The sequence below is a fragment of the Passer montanus genome, unplaced genomic scaffold, assembly GCF_014805655.1.
Source record: "Passer montanus isolate IOZ18808 unplaced genomic scaffold, ASM1480565v1 scaffold24, whole genome shotgun sequence".
NCBI classification, from domain to species: domain Eukaryota; kingdom Metazoa; phylum Chordata; class Aves; order Passeriformes; family Passeridae; genus Passer; species Passer montanus.
In genome coordinates, this window is record NW_024367037.1 from 1414094 (window position 1) to 1431104 (window position 17011).

At 38.6% G+C, this 17011-nt stretch overlaps 1 protein-coding gene across 10 annotated transcripts in view; it reads left to right on the forward strand.

Moving 5' to 3' along the window:
• Positions 1–17011, forward strand: part of LOC120502967 (poly(rC)-binding protein 3-like) — a 500985-nt gene that overhangs the window by 287716 nt on the left and 196258 nt on the right. The gene's annotated exons all lie outside the window — the stretch shown is intronic.

Here is a 17011-nt window from a genome sequence, read left to right on the forward strand (position 1 = left end):
GTTGGTGGCTTAAGCACTTTGAACAGCGGTGAGGTTGCACTCATGGCAGCCCATTTTTGGTTACTTCCCTGTACTTTTCTAAAATAAGAATTAAAGCTGTCTTAAAGAGCATAATAAGCATGCCTAAAGGAGGGTTTGGCATTTCCAAGGAGCTCCTAGCTTTACTGAGAGAGTAGAAAGAGGAAAAGTAGAAAGAAAACACTTCAAAATAAAAAAGCACATTTTAAAAGTTTCAAATTATATGCAAATCTATTTATTATTCATATACTCAGCATTCAGGAAGGGCTGAAGCATTCAAAGGCAACATACAGTTGTGACTCTGCCTTTCCAAACTTCAAGCATGCACTTAGTAAATCTCCTTGAGAACCATGCATAGGATTTTTCTAGGGTCTGAATGAAGAATTTTGTAAGTGGCTATTACAGACCGTGAAGAAGCAAGAAGTAAAAACATAAGTATGTTGAAATTCCTTAGATCGCCCTCTGAATTTTTCCTAATTAACTTCTGCTGCAGGTTTTCTATTCAGTGTCTTATGGTTCTCTTTTACTGGTAAGTTTTTATGTGTAATACTGGCATGCAGCTAGAGATAGAAATCAATAACTATGGGAATGCTTAGGAAGGAGCTGAAGGCTGGAGCTGTTACAGAGATGGGAAAATGTCCTTTACAAGTATAAGGGAGGCAAGATGAGACAAAGGAAAGTAAGCATCTTTCATCTGATCAACAAAATACAGACAAACAAAAAAAAAATCTCTTCTTTCTGAGCTGAAAACAGACACAACAGCACCAAGTGCAATTATGAACAGTTTATGTTGATGTAAATAAATTCAACTCTTTCTTAAGATAATTTAAAAGACAAAAATCACTGATGATACCTGTGAAGAAAAATGATGATATTACAGTGATTATTCTCTCTGGAAGGGACAGGAAGACAAGTGTTTGTCACTTACAGAAAAAGATCTGGGTGTAGATAAATTTTTACAGCCCTTGAAAGCAAAACATGCTCCTTGTGGAGGCACACTCGTTCCCAGTTATTATGCTCTTAGACCATTTTCCTGTACCTTCCTAGAGGATCAGAACTAAGCCAGAACTGGAGCTCTGTGGCAGTGGTGTGTTATGATATTCCTGTCCTCTGTCAATTGTGAATTCATTCTGATGTGTAGAGATAGTTTATTTTTGCACACATGTTTTCTTTGAAGGCAACTTAGTAAATAATAAGCACATTATATTTGGGAACACTGATATAAGGTGAATGAGAGCACTGAGTCCTTCCCATCTCCATATTCTATGAAGTATTTACAATGATCAGTTTATGTAACTTAAAGCACCTTAAATTCACATAGAATCTCATTCCAAAGCTCTACTCAGTACAGTTTAAGCCACATTAAATCAGTCACAAGTTGCTTTACCTCTTTCTGTGCTAATTCCATGAAGGGACATAAAATTTTTCATTGATTTTTTTTCATAATTTTCCTTGTTCTCCCATGGAGAAGGTCTTACTAATTTATTTGTGAACAGTTATGTGAATATATAATTTTAAAAATCATTCCTAGATTTAAAAGGCTGTTAAATCAAATTAAAATATGCACAGTCACAGAGAGCACTGAATCTTTTTCACACTGGCTGCAAGCTATCTGCACCTGTGAGGCATGTCTGCTTCACAGACCCAAGTACCTGCTGGAGCTTCCAGCAGGCCTTCCAGTCTTTGCCATGGTGTAAGCTGACTTGCAATCAGAGTAAGGAGGCAAAAGCATATGCAGAGATCTGTTCAAAATTTGTTTGGCCTTGACCCACACACTAGTCATGACTAATAGAAAAAAAAAATCATCTTTACCACTGAGTGTATATTGCAAGTAAACAGTTTTGCAGAACCCATGTTTAGAATCCTTGTCTCACATCATCTTGGATTAGCATAGGGTTTTTCCTCTATGGAAAGCCACTCAGCAGAAGTCCATAACTTTCTGACCACAGTTTCATGGGAGAGGCAACTACATATGGAAGTGGTATATTTTCATTTGCTGAAGTTTGGTGATTTCATTTAAATTTCTCTGGTACTGTTACTCCTCAGCTTTCCTGAAAAGTGAGGTGGGGGAAAGAGAATCTCACCCTGTAGTACAAGCATGGTTTGATGAGATGGGGTATGTCTACATCAACTTTTTAGTTCAAATTAGGAGGGCACTTTTCAATGCAACTCTCCCAACCCCTACACACTGTGCTTTGGTTTGTGGTGTAGAGCTGTCTCAGAACATGTGAGATGCTTTTATTTTGAAGGAAACAAAGTTGTAAGATTTTCTCCAGAGGTGTTTGTAGTATGTTCCAGCTGAAAACAAGAATTCAACTAGTGGAATCAGGGCCACTCTGAAATGAAAATCTGCAAATTGAGAAAATTGCAGATGTGGGATCTCCAGCAGCAAGTGTTTTGCTCCAGAGAGCTGCTTTTGCTGGTGTGCATCACAGGTTAAGGTGGGTCAGCCCTTGTGATCTCAGGTGTGCAGCATGTACATGTGGGCAGAGGTTCCCCCAATTTCCACCAGTATTAGAAAATTATTTACTTCCACATATGCTGTGATAAGAGACATATAGACATATATTGACATTAAAAACTGCCAGTAGGCTAAGGAAGAGCAAGGAAGACTTTCAATATGGATTTTTTGAAGTGCACTTCTAAAAAACAAATATGTGCTGTAGGGAGCTACCTGTCCTGGTTTGACATAAATGAATCATTCCAAGCACCGGAGGCATCAGAAGACACCTAATCCTAAAGTCAGTTCAGCAAAATTAAGACCTAGTTATTAAGTATAATCACCAACGTTTATAGAGCAGATTACTGCTTTTGGTTGCTGCTGATGTAGATATCTGATATACCACCATTGACGTACCAAGTGAGCACTTGATTTTTCAAGGTTCATTATGTAATTAGTTCATATTTTTTTGCTAGGTGTTTCTTACTGTAATGTCTTCATATCATCTGCAAAATCTTTAACATAAATTTCACAGATGAATTATTGGTGAAGTTCTGCCAAGCTAATTAAATGTGAGAAATGTACTCATTGCATTTGTGAATATGCATATTATTTCATACAAGTTTGCTAGCAAATGTATTAAAGGAATTTCTGTAAGTAAGTATGTAATTTCTATAAATAATTATGTTTTGGAAAATTTACAGTTGTTTTTACTATGTTCTTGTGCTTCTTTTTCTGTAAATGTGTGGATGCATTACACATTCATATGGGGGTGAATTCCTCTACACCCTCAAGCCTCTAGATAGAAGGTAGTTCACCAGAATCAAGATTAAGTACTTGTGAACTTCATGTTCTGGTTCTTCTTTGGTCTGTGCCTGTTTCTTTCTGTGCTTTATTTGGAGAGGGGAAAGGTGTGGCAGAAGGGTAGCTGGTTATGAAGTGGACTCTGACAAATCCCCTTGGTCTTGACCTCCAAGTTGAATGTAATCATGTAGCTTGTTTACTCTGAGTTAATAGAGTCTGTGTTTAACATTTATGGTATTTGATTAATGAAGGTTTGGCTGTTCCTTTGCTGAAGGAAAGGACACGTGTTTGAGGTCCACTGCTTCCACTTATGCAAACACAAAATCAGGTTTCAAATCTTACTCAAGGGTGTACTTCATCAAGGGGACAATATACAACCTTCAGTCTGAAATCAGCTGTCAGAAGCAAAAAGTACTGTGTGGTTTTTTAATCATAGGTGAGAGTAGCTGTCTTCGAGCATCTAGCTTTCCATACCACTGAACACTGCCCAGTATTCAGAAACAGTGGAAGAAACAACAGGCCTGGAAATCCAAGGCTGGTTTGGCCTTTGTATTCTTCATATTCCTCAGCACAATATCCTACATTCCCTGCTTCAGGCTCCCTTTCAGATGCCCAGTGCCCACAGCAGATGCTGTCTAATCTGAATTATAACAATCATGTCATGTTCAGTTTGATGTACAGTACTAACTCTCAGAAACCACATGCCATTTAGAGCAAATCAAGTCCTGTATACCAAATATACAAAAGTTTTAATCCACTCCTCCCTTAATCAACTTTATTTACTCTGTTGAATTAGGGACAGTAGAGATCTCAGTAATTATCTGTACATCTATCTATTTGCCATAAGGATAGCAGTGGTTCTTTGACCTAGATGTTTTTGCCCAGATTCAGAGCAAAATCAGAGGGAGAATAGCATGGTTGCTTACTGTAAGATTGACTTAAAAGTAAGAAATTTGGTTTGAAGCAATAAGATGTGGATTTGTTTATGGAAGAATAACAGGATGATGAAGTATTTTCGTAAACATGAAGCACATCTCAAAAGCAAGATATCTTTGTTATCAGATATGTCCCATGTGTCAAAGCTGAGTATTGTAATGTAGAAGCGTTGTGCAGTAATGAAATAAAATTTGATGTGATTTGTGTTGCTTGTAGGCAGATGTCCCCATTGGCCACACTTGAAAATCTTACACCAGTGCTCTCTTATATTTGTATCTCTCCTACTAAGTGCAGACATTGTCACTAAAGTAACATCTTCAACATATTTGTTTAATTTGCTACCTCTAATGCAAGCTGCTTAAGCTGAAGTTCTGACTTGCTGTACAAGAACACAGGCAGTACCCATGATAGTGATGCTGCTATGACTCTTCAGCTGATGTGATGGTCTGCTGATAGCAGAATGTTTTGATGTAAATGTTTTTCAGGACTGTCAGTTGTGCTGTGCTATAAAATGTTTGCATTACTGCTGCTGAAAATATTTAACTGGAAATCATAATTGCCTGGCATTTTTCAGATATTATTGCTAATGAAAAATGGCAGAAGAGTCATTTTGTGCTGGGTGGTGTGACTTAGTCTCTGCAGAGATGGCCTACCAGTTTGTTCAGCCAAGGCCCTGAAAAGGTGTTCATTCCTTATGTATACCTGGAGAAGGGTCAGCTTATCCAAGTCCAGTATTTCCAGGTCAACAGATTGACCTGGAAGTTCCAGAGAAATGAAGTTACTTAAACAGTTCTTATCAGTAGCAGCTTTTCTCACTGATTTTGACTGACAACAGTTCTTCCTTGGTCTTATCTCAGCAGAGTATTATGCATGCAGTTGTGTGAGGCTTATGGGGCCTGCAGCTTCCTCCACTGAGCCAAATCTATCACTAGGCTTCCTGTTGTTGGAAGGAAAAACAAGCTTACAATGCTTTATCCATTATACAAAGGCACTTTCCTCCTGAAAAGAATATGTAAAAGATTTCCTAGGGAAAAAAAAAATGTATGACCTACATGCTAGATGTGGGCAAGGGCTTTCACTTCACTTTAAGGTAAATGTGCTTAAACAATCCTAAATCTATTTCAGTACAGTAGGGAACATATTATAGACACACAACCTTAGTGTCTCTACAGATTGTTCTGGGTATATATAAGTGCCAGTTCAGGTTTACACTAAACTTTTCAAATCATTTAAACAGCTGCTAAAGCATAGTAATGGATTTATTTAGGAAAAGGATCATATTTTCACTTTATGTGTGCTTACAAGAATCCTTATCATAGGGGAATCAGGTAGGGAACTTTCTGATGACATCTTTATTCTAGAAAAGCAGCTGATGGTGACTAACATGTCTAAGAAATAGCCTTGGTGTATTACTGCATCACATATCAAAAGTTATTCACCAGCAGAAGAATCAGCAAAAAAATACAAAACATTAGATGCAGTTTTATTTTCATCATGAATTTGCCAAGTCAAAATCTTTACAGGAAATCCTTATAAAGCATAAACCACCATGTGTAATAAGCCTAATACACGGCATTAGGCTGCTTTAGGCTACTTCTCTAGAGATAGTTTCATGGGATTTGTTGAATTGTAATGGCTTCTTTATTCTGTTCTGCTTTTTCTAATTTCTAATGATGAATCCCAGCAGAAACTAAGGTGCAGAGAGACAGATAGTGTATGATGTAATATGCTAATGAAGCTGGTAAATTGCTTTCTGTGCTAAATATGGTTAGACCTGGACAGAAACGATTAGCAAACATTCTGTTTTAGGGATTCCTGCCAATTTTCAATAAGCATGACAGCTGAGAACTGCCTGTTCTTGAACATGAATGCTACTGCAGTCGTTGTTTCCTGTTTCTGGCAGGAATATCATGTCTGTTCTGAATCTGCAGGCCATAATCTTATTTTACCTCAATGCCAAATTCCAAAGGTTCATAACAGGACTCCCAACTGCTTTTAGTGCTTAGAACATTGCTATACATCCAAAGCAGGCCTCCACCAGCAGCTCTTATCGCAGCCTGTGGAATAGCAGGACATCCTGCCTTGAAATATGGGTTTGTGTGAATCTCTAAGCACCTGCTGCATTACCACAGCAGTACCTGCTGCAGACATCATGTGCTTCTTGCTGGAACTATCTATATATATATCTGTATACCTCTAGTATGTAGAGGTATAACTCAAGTGTACCTGTGAAGGTGTCCTTGTCTTTAAACAGCAAGCCCAGACACGGTGCTGACACAAAGCCGCTTACATTTATCCAGTTCTATATAGCCTGTCCTAGGAAAACAGGACCAGAATCAAGTTCATGTCCCTGTTGTGGTTGACAAGACAGTTTTTTCTCTTCCTTAAGCATTGCTCTTGTCCCTAGTGTCCCTAATACACTGTGCTTCTGCTTGCATTCCGAGGGATGCCCTACTGTAGTAGAATTCTTTAAAAATGTCTTGAGAATTTTTATGATACACCCATGCTCCATATATGTTTGGCATCTATCTCAACCTCACCAGAAAGGGAGAGGAACATTTTCAGATGCATAAAGCATTTTGAATCTGGAACTGTGATATAGCACAGGTATTTCTACAGATAACCTGAATGCAGGGAAATCCAGTGCAGGACAACCCTCACATTTACATTTTCAGTAAGTGTATTGGAACTGTCTGGTGTTCCAAAGGCTGGTATGCAAATCAGTTCCTGTGATGCAAAAATCCTAAAAGAAGCTGCTAAAGTAAATTTTTATTATGGTTCGCATTTCTCCTGAGAGGAGCTTGTCTTTGGACCTAAAAGCATCTCACATTGAAGCAGAAGTTAATATCAGCCTTGCACTTCAGCATGTACCACAGAGCCCATTGTACCAACCAATGAAATGGTCACTGCATGGCTCCAGACTTAGAGTGTGTTTGCAAAGCACCTGACAGATGTGTGGGCAGGGTGAAAAGAGGTTAGGTGTCATAAAAGTGCTTTGATAACACTAGAGAAGCTCATTCATCTGTTTCTTACTCCTAGTCATATTTCTTCAACTAAATTATGAGAATATTCTAGGGTTTGATCTGCTTTTCAGCCTGCTTTTCATAGGGGACAAAATATCCTAACAGGTGTGACCAGTGTGACCTTGGTGCTTGGGCAATTAAAATAAGTAAACTGTAAAATATTCATAGCACATGATACTGTTGTGATTTTCTGGCAGATTGATTGCTTCAGTCAGGCTGAGGGGACTGGCTGCCAAGGATTTACACCGGCCAGCAAAAAGCACTCATGATAATAGGTCCTACTGGTAAAAATGACAAAACCCGGGGGTCAAAGCACATAGAACAACAAGTGAAATAAAAATGACTCTGTTGTGACTCTATTCTGATGTAGGTGGCAGCAGCAAGTTCTGCATGCTAAAATACCTGGCAAATGTTTGGTTGTTTTTCCCAGTGCAGCACTCCATTAGGAACAGGGATAAAGCTCTTGTTTTAAAATGAAATCCTGATAAGGAACTACTGGAAGAAATGTTATAAGGTTATGCTAAAAGCTACTTGATAGAACTTGTTTTTACTAAAAAATTAGTTTAAATTGCATACACTCAAGCTAATGCCCCTTAAGTTAATGTGGCTTGAATGAGGAAAGCCACCCTGTAAATTAACACCATAGCAATGCAGAATAGCTGAGCTGATCAGCTCAGGTCAGTTTCCTGAGCTGATTTCCACTGTTGGGTAAGATGACTCCTGTTGAAAGCGTAACTCTTCTTGAATGAGAGTTACTGGTTTGTTGGTGGGTATTTTTTTAATAATTTTAATACTGGTAGGTATTTTTTTCATTAATGGGACTTGAGTTATCAGCCACACAAATATTAACTGAAGCTAACTCTGCAGTGAAAAAAGTCATGTGTCCATGCACCCCCAGCTCTCTTCACAGGGAGAGGAATTGTCTCTGTCTGTGGCCAAAGGCAGATTTTGGTAAGGATGTTCCAACTGAAATAAGCTGTGTGTCTCCTTTTTGCTGAGGACATCTACACTTAGAAATTTAGCAAATGGGATTCCATCTTCTCACTGAAATTCACAAGAGTTTTGCTCAAGTAAATGTGAAAAGACACAGCTTCTGCTTTGCAGATAAGCTTGTGATTATATTAGATGCAAGATGTGTTTAAATAACAGAATGGCTGTCAGAGAAATGACAAAAGACAGACAGGTCTATGACACAAAGGAGGAATCTGCAAGTGAGATATTAGCTACTGCCATAAAAATACAAAACAAGGGCACTGCTGAGGCACTGAAGGACAGAGTGTTACTTTCCATTTCTTTCTCTCAGTGGCTACTGAGGAGTAGTAGTTGAAGATTTAAATTCTCTTTAAAAATCATTTATGAAATTATAAAATTTGAAAATATTTGCCTGTGAAGATGAAATACCTTTTTTGGATGCAGCTATATCTCTAGAGTAAGTACACTGTTAGGCAGTTGTTTAAAATGTGCACAATCTTCACTCATAGCTGCACAACTCTGACAGTTAGAAACAGGTTTACAAGCAGATGAAGGGCACTGCTTTATAAATTAGATTTAAAACAAACTGTGAAAAGAACAGAAAGGAATCTCCCTTGTTGAATTTCCATGTTCAACTTGATTCAAGGCAGGCCAAGTTTCCACATCAATTCAGATCAGAGAGGATCTTGAGGTACATTTTTGTAATGACCAGATAGCCAGACTATCTCATGTGCAAGGTCAGAAGTAATTTCCTTCTCTCTGAAATACTGACAATCTCTGTCTGTGCCTGGGACAACATGGGGACCACAGCTTGCTTTAATCCAGCTAGTGGCTTAGCCTTTAATTTCCTTTCTCCCTCTTTTCTTTTGTATTGCTTTCAGAAATTAAGTAACTACTGTTGTATTTTATATCCTTTAAAAGACCTGGGACAGATCTAAGTGTAGAAAATCTAGGAGAAAGAAAATACAGACAAAGCTAATCTCTAAGATCTGGTGGTTTTTGCTATTGCTGGTACGTAAGTTGAGCACAAGGACTTTTGTGGGGGGTGGGGGGAATTTATTTTCATTTTGGATCAAAATATTTTTATTTGGGAAACTCTTACATTACATTGATATAAAACTCCCTAAAGCCAACATAATGTGTTCCCCACCCCATTAAGGTCCAGTGTTGGTCATTTCAGCAATTTCATACTGATGTATTCTGCTCCACTGATCAAATTGCTTTAATAGGTACAACCATCAATTATGTGTATAAATAGCTTTATTATGCTGATCATATATCATAAATATTCAGAGCTGAGCCTTGGTCAGCTACACATGTGCCATCAGATGTAGCAGCAGTAAGCACAAGAGAAATATTTCCCCTTGCACCTTACTTTGCTGGAAGTAGTATTTGAGCCTATGAAGTGTTGCTGGATCTTTGGATGATGGCACATTTATATATCATTTCCAGTGTGTGAGGTTACCTTTCTACTCTGAATTACTTTTGACATCCTAAGTCACAAGAATGAAAATAGGAAAATTACAATTTCCCTCCAGCTCTGTCTTACTATTTATAGCTATGGAGCTAGCACGCTGGCAAAAACTTTATTGTTGGCCATTTTGTGATTTAATTCCTCTAGTTAGTGCTTAGTTCGATATTGGAGTGATTCTATCAGAACCTTGATTTAGAGGATAAAATAACTATTTTGGTTGGTGAGTTCAACAAAAATGTCTGGTGTCTTTTGGCAGTGATATGGTGTATTGGGTTTGTGAAGCCAGGTTTTGGTAGTGGGAGGCTACAGAGGTGGCTTCTGTGAGAAGCTGCCAGAAGCTTCCCCACGTCCAGCCGAACCAATACCTAGTAGTCACAAAGCTGGACATGCTGCTGGTCAAGGATAGGCCAATTAAAAATGTTAGCAATGCCTCTGTGATGACAATTTTAAGAAGGGAAAAAAAGTTACTGTGCAGAAGTAATTGCAGCCAGAGAATGGTGGGGTGAGAACATGCGGGAGGAACAGCCCTGCAGACAACAAGATCAGAGAAGAAGGAAGGAGAGAAGTTGCTCCAGGCAGCAGAGCTGAGATTCCTCTGCAGCCCATGGTGCAGACCATGGTGAGCCTGCAGTGCCCCTGCAGCCCATGGAGATCCACAGGAAGGCAGAGATCCACCTGCAGCCCGTGGAGGATCCCACACTAGAGCAGGTGGATGCTGGAGAGGAGGCTGTGACCCTGTGGGAGGCTTGTGCTGAGGCAGACTCCTGGCAGGGACCTGCAGATCCATGGAGAGAGGAGTCCACACTGGAGCAGGTTTCCTGGTGGGATTTGTCACTCTGTGATGGTCCCACTCTGGAGTACACTGTACCTGCAGGACTACACCTCATAAAAGTGACCAGCGTTGGAGCCATTTGTGAACTTTTGCCTATGGGATGGACTCGTATTGGAGAAGTTCATGGAGAACAGTCTCCCTTGGGAGGGACCCCACACTGGAGCAGGAGAAGGACTGCTCTCCCCGAGCAGCAGGAGAAACAATATGTGATGAACTGACGATAACCCCCATTCCCCATCTTCCTGCTCCACTAGAGGGGAGAAGGTGCAGAAAGGAGGGAGGAATGGTGAAAGGTGTCTCTAAGATGTTACTTCTTGCTATCCTGCTCTGATTTTGTTAATAGTAAATTAAGTTACTATCCCAAATTTAAGCCCATTTTGCCCATGACAGTATTTGGTGAATGATCTTTCCCTGTCCCTATTCAACTCAATGAACCCTTGGTTCTATTTTCTCTCCACTGTCCACTTGTAAAGTGGAGTGATAGAGTAGCTTTTCATGGGTTCCTGGCATCCAGTCAGGGTTACCCCCTGACATAAAGTAACCAATTTCACAGATTTCCAGTACAGAGAATATACTGTTCAAATCACAGCTGAATACCCAGTTTGGATCATATTGCAACCTCAACACATTTTGAAGTTTTCCATGCACAGCTGACAAACCATCATTGGTAATTGTGCACTAAAACACACAGAATGGATACACTATGTATCAATAAACTGCTACTACAGCCATTGCCCACAAGAGCATTTTTCCATTTCTCACTTTGAATATCTTGATGTTGAGGGACCATAAATATTGCTGGAACATTCCTGGAAACTTAAGAAAGATCTCATCTCTCTCGTTCTCAGTATCCTTTGGTAGCAGTTCTTGCTTCTATGGAAGGCTCAAATTTCTCCCCATTTTTTAAGGAATCAAGCTTGGTGGTTTGGAGGGCTTTTCTTATTTCTGTACTTCAGGATACATAAAACTAGATGACCTTAATCTGGCAATCATAGCAAAAGACCTCCTTCAGCTGTTGTCTGGTGTCCCCTTAAGATGACTTGTTGTCTAGGAAGGACAACAAATAATTTCAAAGACGGAAATTGAAAGCATGAAACTCTAGAATAAATAATTTCCCAGTATCATTTTCTAGTCTGGAAAAAGGAAGAGCTCCAGTGCTCCACTGTAAGCTCTGAACTTTCAAATGTATTTGCAGGTGAAACACAAAATGCACTTCTGCACTAAGTCTTTCAGATGGGTGTTTTTCTTCTCTTTGTGAGACAAATACTTCTGTATCACATTTCACCTGTCCTCTAAGAGTTGGTTGGTGGGAGAATCTAATTATAATTTCAGAGTGCTTTGACTTCTTAAAATTCTGCAGGTGACTGTTTTAAGTTGGTGGCATGGCAAAGTTGCAAAAGATTCCGTTGCTTTATATCTATTCTTGCAGAGCTACAAGTTGTTTTTCTTTTTGGGGGCAGAAGCTCTCCATGTTCTTTTCAGCATTTTATGAAGTTTAACAAGCTAGTACAATAAAAATCAATTAACCTGTAAACTTTTTTTTTTACAAAACTGATTACAAGAGACTAGTACAATTAACAAATCAAATATGTAGTTGGAGTTGCATTGATTGTGCTTAGTTGATTAAATTGATTGTTAATGAATTAGTATCTGTGTGAAATTAAATCAACAGCATTTAGTTGTAGATGGAACGAAGATTCAAATTATGAAGTTGTGCAGCACATCTAGAGAACTGCAAGGAATTTAACAACTTTCCAGCTCTTCAAGACACAGTTCTGACAATCAGATTTGCTTCATGAGTTGCTTTATTCTTTTGGTTTTTTTCACTTTTTTTTTGTTCTACTTTAGAGAAAGTGGGATTCACAATGCCAAAATAAATGTTTACAGTGTAGCCAAGCTTCTCAGTTAGCACCTTTTAAGCTCATAGAAAGTAATAAGCACTTGTCAGATGTACAAGTCCATTCTAAATTATGTGTTTAAAAATGGTCACATAAATCATATCATCCAAATTTTTATTTCTCTTCATTGACTCTAAAGAAAGTGAAGGGTATTACTTTGACTGTAGACATCTTCATGGCACATCTAAAACATTAGGTGGAAATTATCTTATCAAGATGGCTCAATTTCGTTTTTCCAGAAGATTAGCTCCACACAAACACACTCTTGCTGTCTCCAATGAAGCATGCTTACTGAAAGTAACATTTGCTAAAATGTAGATACTGCAGTGTTAGCATTCCTTATGCCCACAGATGTGTACTCACACTTTGAGAAGTGTTACATCAAAATCAGTAATCAGGAGGCAGAAAATCCTAACACTATAAAATGCAGAAGAAAAGGTATTTAGAGAAGAAAGGAGAAGCTGCTCTTCTTGCAAGGAATTGAGCTCTTCAGAAGTGGTAATGATGATGATGGAGGCTCCAAGTAAGCCTCTAGTTTGCAAAGCAAACTTGCAGTTTTCTCATTGCATAGACTCTCCTACATAAAACTACCAAGCTATTGATCATTTTTCACCTTAGAGGTCTAGAAGAAATGTACTGTGTCTGGAGCAGTTGGATACATATTTCCTTCTTAAAGAGGAGCTAAGAATTAATCATGTTAGCTGGTGAAGTGGCCCAGTTTGGAATAAGAGCTAAGAATATAACTTTTGGTTATATTCTGGTTGTGGAATTTCTTCTACTTTCTTCTCTCTGTAAATTAGATATCACATACTGGGTATGGGGGTTTTTTATGATATACATGCATTATAACAATCATCATAACCAAGAAGTAAGAAAGGATAGTCCTAGCAGTAGGAATTTGCAATAATAGAAATCCTTCCTTAGGGAGCGCAGTGGGAGTGTCACAACACAAAGTGTCACAAGTTCACTTTCTTTGCTCTCTGGTTTTGGTACAGCCAGTTACTTTTCCATCCTCTTGGTCATTTACAGTTACTTTTTTCATTTATCTTTGTATTGTAAATGGGAGACTTGATAGTTTCCTGATAACTTACCAAGCAGTAGATATACCCCTCAATGAGTGCAGCCCCTCTGGTGCTTGCACCCTGGGAGGAGATTCCATGGGAACTCATACTTCCTTAGTGAGTCAGTCCAGTGTCTCAGGTCCAGAGACCACATTTTCCTGGTCTCTTTGCTCATGGAGCTGTTAAAGATGTTTCCTCTTGTGCTGAGGCCTCATGTTGAGGTTTTACCAGGGCCACCCAGCAAGAGCACAAGGAGCAGAGGAGGAGGCCTCTCCGGTAATTTCCCCAGGAGCAGAAGTTCTGGTATGCAGCAGAAAAAGTGATGATTCCACCTTTTCTTTTATATGACTTGATGTACTGACTGTCAGCTCTACTGGTAGAAGGCTGCTTTGCCAGTTCAGCTGGGCCTCCACAAGGGAAGGCTTACAAGCTGTATCAGTGGAGTTCTGGTATGCAGCAGAAAAAGAGATGATTCCACCTTTTCTTTTATGTGACTTGATGTACTGTCAGCTCTACTGGTAGAAGGCTGCTTTGCCAGTTCAGCTGGGCCTCCACAAGGGAAGGCTTACAAGCTGTATCAGTGTTTTGTCAAATCTTAAATTATGGGTATAAATGTATGTAAATCTTCAGATACATTCAAGAGCTCCAGAGTAAATATTCATTACTCCTAAGATTAAGGAATCTAATCATGTTTTATAAGAGATACACTCTTGAACTCTAGCTGTTTCTTATCTGGTACAATAACTTTGTAAATTATTCTGAATAGGGGGTTCTCATTCATTTTGTTAAAGCACTCTCTCTGATACAACCATCCTTTGTGAAGATGCTTACATTTTCTTGTCTGTCATTCAGCTGGTCAGCAGATAACCTTCTTATCCTAGCATTCTCTAAAATTTTCCAAATAGAACTTACCCATATCTAAACTGGATGCTCCAAGTGCTGCTCTGACATCTTTTCTTCATGCACCTGAGAGCTAGTGGCAACACCTTCGTGCTGAAGCCTTTTTTTCTCAGGAAAAATAATCCAGAGAAAAAAAAACCAGGATAAACTAATAGAATATCTGAATCCTTCAGATCTCGAGTACAATTTAATTCACACAGACAAGCTTCATTAAAAGAATATTAATATTTTAAGCTAAGAACATGAAAGGTTTAGGGTTAGGGCTAGGAAGGGAAACATAGGAAAAGTTTAAATAGCAAACGATTATGAGTGACAGATAATGCAGGTTTTCCATCATTCCTAGCCATTGGAGATGTATCCATTGGTAGTTTTAGGTCTAGTGATAAATCATAGGATTTATAATTTAGATGGGAATGCTTCAGTTTTAATTTGTTTTACAAGTTTCACCTTAAACATAAAACAATTGGGACCACAACTGACTTCCAAAAAAGAAACTTGATCTGCCTGCTCCACTAGGATTATAATGCTCTTCTGAGCTTGTAGAGTGTTCCTGTGTCATGTTCCCTCTCCTCTTGAGAAGCAGAGATCCCATTATACCTCTGTTGAATCGTGTAATGAGGAGCTAAAAAAAACTCCTACTGTGAGTTAAAATAGAGTAAGATTTCTGAGAAGGACAGGACCTTCTTTTAAATTAAAGAAAAACATCCTGTCATGTTTCTTATTTTTAAAATTAACTTCTCTGCCAAAAAGTAGGGAAAACAAACAGTAATATATTGAAAGCTAATATATGTGCATTTACATACTCTGTTCTGTTAAATTAAAAAAAAAAATGACTGCAACTCTCTGCCCTTTATATATATTAGTGCATACTTTTCCTTTACAATCTTTTCTACTTTTTATTCCTATAAGGGATGAATGGAAACCTTACAGAGAAAATCTCTCAATGAAATAATTTTTACTCCCTACCAGTGTATTTTCCCTCTGCGACTATGTCATTATATTCCCTTCACTTACAGCTCTATGGTGCAGTATCTCCAAGTGTTCAATTTTTAGATTATTGAAGTTTTAGAAAAATTGAAACAGGTCTTTGTAGTATCCAAGATTTCCTTCAAAGAAAAGAAAAAAAAATTGGTGTGCTGTTTTTCTGCCTTACTAATAGTAAAACAAGGCATTTGAGGTTGTTTCAAGTTGGTTAGGAGGATTGCAAATTGTATCTCCAGAAAAACAGCTTTAACAGAGGATGGCAATAATGTACTCCTCTGTGTTTGTAAGCCAGCCTGCAGAGCAGGCTGTCACTTGGGAAATTTCTACCTCTTGTTCCATTAACAAGCAAGGAAATAACAGATCATTACAAGAAGAAGAAATATTCAGAAAAGGTTATAGGTAAGACTTCCAATTAACTCAGCTAACACAGGTATTACTGAAATTTGGAATCATTGACAGGTTTCCCCATCAGACTTAAATGCAGTGTATCAATATTCAGCTTCTTCACTGTGTATTTTCAGATACATTTTTTGCTAGGTAGTAGCTAATTTATTCTCTGTAATGAGGCTTCCTGTGAGCACACTATTCATGAGACCTTGGCTTTAACAAGTAATATGATATGCTGGACTACACGTACCCAGCTTGCCCCTCTTGGCACAAAAAATTTGTATGTGGGCTTTTTATTGACTACTTTCTAGTAGTCATAGTTTTCAAAGCATTAGTTTGAGGTAGTAGTTGTAATATCTCCGCTACAAATTACTAAAAATCAACAACTTGATGTTAAATTTGCATATTTGTGTAACTTGGTGGGGAAAGAATTTAAGACCTATGTTGTTGTTGGTCCTTATGCAACTTGGATGAGCATGTCTCTTTGCTGTGTAGCAATGTATGCAGTGTCATCCAGTCAAACATTTTTATCCCTAGGCCCCAATTCATACTGGCTTTACATTTTTCCTTCTGCAGAAGGATGTCTCTCTGTACATTACTGATGCTGTGGCTTAACAGGATTTTCTGGTTGCTATTGCTAGGTAGGGCTAAACAGAAACCTCTAAAAAAATCTTGCAATGAAATGCTTATTTCTCTTTAACTGTTTATCTGCCAGAACACATTCTTATGCTATAATTCTGCCACATAGCACCTCTGAGCTGACTGTCTTCCCTTGCTTTGGCTCTGGTGCTCCTTGAACTGTTCAGAAGGACTCCACCATTAAACAGCAGTTTAATGTTTAACAGCTCCTTTAAACAGCAGGGGGAAAAAAAAAAAAAAAAACTGCTCTAAACTGAGTTTCAGGGTATGACTTCATCTGGTTTGTTAGTACCCAGATGCAGAGCTTCAGTTCTTGCCCTTTAAAGCCCAATTCTTGCTCACACCACCCACCTTCTGCCAACTTGAGTGCCATCTACAGCAAACCAGTTCAGATCACTGAAATGGCACCAAAAAAACTTTGTAAAATCTGCTTAGACACACCTTGCAACCCCACCCTTTATACAGTATGTATCCCACTCTGAACAAAACATCAGAAAAAGGTTCCTGACTCTTGGTAAGTTGCCTTCTTCACCTTGCCATGATGCTGCGGAGCTGTGTTGTGCCCCAAATAATTGGTGAGAAAAAAATAGCACAATATGGCAAGACAGGAAAATATAAGCATTTGTCCCAAGCCTACCTGAAG